Source organism: Elephantulus edwardii, unplaced genomic scaffold (genome assembly GCF_000299155.1).
Source record: "Elephantulus edwardii isolate Elephantulus edwardi_28Jun2011 unplaced genomic scaffold, EleEdw1.0 scaffold00056, whole genome shotgun sequence".
NCBI lineage: Eukaryota > Metazoa > Chordata > Mammalia > Macroscelidea > Macroscelididae > Elephantulus > Elephantulus edwardii.
In genome coordinates, this window is record NW_006399806.1 from 5,902,427 (window position 1) to 5,904,408 (window position 1,982).

The following is a 1,982-nucleotide window of genomic DNA, read 5'->3' on the forward strand; positions in this document are numbered from 1 at the left end:
GCACCATGCAGTATTTGTCCCTTTGTGACTGAGATATTTCACTCAGCATAATGTCCTCCAGGGTCACCCACTTTGAATAACATTGCATGAGTTTCTTGTTTTTCAATGCTGCGAGTATACAAATATTTTAAATGAAATTATTTCTAGAAAGAAATTCCTACTATGAAGATCTATTAGAGTTAAGATAATATCCTTCTGTTGTAAAGAACCTTCCTTGCACAACCCTTTGTGGGTGAAGAGCTACTCAACAGCCTAGATAAGAATGCATAACTTATAAGATGAAGGCCAGTATCCAATGACGCCCCCCTCATCTCAAAGTATGCCTGGAGATAGGGAACATCTGGGCTTACCGGGAGAGTTTGGAGTTTTAAAGTTTTAGCAATGCAAACAGAACGAGAGTGTCTAGAGCTAATTTAACAGGGAATTTGTCACCTTATTGAATCAAGTGTTATGCTAGAGAGTAATGTCCTTCTTTGTTAAAAGGCATTTAAAAATATGTTCTACTTATCTGTGATTTTTGAAATCATCTAATGTCAATCTGGAGAAAAACACATCAGCATAAAGTATGTGTGATGAGTATAACCCAAAATTGCCATTTGGAATAAATAACAAAAACAGCATAAGGCCTTATGCAACACTTTCTGTATGTCACACAATGCTCTAATTATTTTGCAAGTGCGAATCCATTTTATGACTGTCATAAAATGGGGGGAGGGTTCTTTAACAAAAGAGAAAATGGAGGTACAATGAGTTTAAGGGCTGCCCAAAGCCACATTTTAAATGTTGGAGAGAGGTTACTAATTTGAGCAACCATATAAAATTTCTCTGTAATATTTCCTATCGGTACCAGTAAGCCATAGGAGATAACTTACTAATAATTTTTTAAATCAATCTGTTGTTTCAGCTAGTGTACAGAGATGACAGGACAGTAATGTCATCTATTCAACACACAAAATTTGCATTTATGCACTAATTCATTTTGAATGAATGATGAATATTCTAGGAAAAAAGTGTTTATTTATTAATATGTATAAAGGATATGCTTTCAGTACTGGAATGCACTATTATCTCCCAAAGAGTTTGCACTGTCAGTCAGATCAGAAATGGAACAGAATCTCCCAAACTAGTGTGTGGGCATTAATATCTTAGTGTATTTTGGACAGTACTTTTGAGAACTATCTGGTAGTACTTATGAGTACTATCTGGTACCACCAAGTGCTCTTCTATTCTTCTTAATAATGGATAATATGTTGATTATTGTTTTTAAGTTCAACTGAGTGGACAACTCAAGGACCTTATGAACAACAGATCTGAACCCTGCCTGATTCTGCACCATCCTGATCATCTCTGACATACTTTATCCCATTGCTACAGTCATTGTGTCACCTTAAGGGACACCTTAAGGGTCGTCCTCTCTATAGCTCTACCTTTCCAAGCATGATGCCACCTTCTTCTATAGAAAGTCCAACTTCCAAATGATTTGCTCAGTATGCAGAGTGAATAAGTACAGAGAAAGGATACAACTATAATGCAAAGATTTTAAATCTTTCATGGTTTTAAATCATGCAGTGTTCCTTTGTTCTCTATGAAAAACAGCGTCTTGGTTTAAGTATAGATTCCATGCAATAAGGAGAAAAGATCATTTAAAAAGACATCTCCTACACGGAAATCAGCCCATCTACTTATGGTCAACTGATTTTTGACAAGGCGATGAAATCAGTTAAGTGGGGAAACGACAGCCTTTTTAACACATGGTGTTGGCAAAATTGGAAAACTATCTGCAGAAGACTCAAGCAAGATCCACACCTCTCTCCATGTACAAAAACCAACTCAAGGTGGATCATGGACCTAAGACTAAAACCAAGAAATATAAACTTCATTAAAGAAAAGCTTGAAAGAACTCTAGTAGTCCTAATTCACAACATAAACAGTCTTCCAAGTATCCTGAAAAATCTACAACCAGAAGATAAAATAGATGAATG

General features: G+C 35.9%; 1 protein-coding gene across 1 annotated transcript in view; it reads right to left on the bottom strand.

The window, feature by feature from the left end:
* The window catches only part of DYNC2H1 (dynein, cytoplasmic 2, heavy chain 1), a 440,751-nt gene that overhangs the window by 26,781 nt on the left and 411,988 nt on the right, over window positions 1-1,982 (bottom strand). The gene's annotated exons all lie outside the window — the stretch shown is intronic.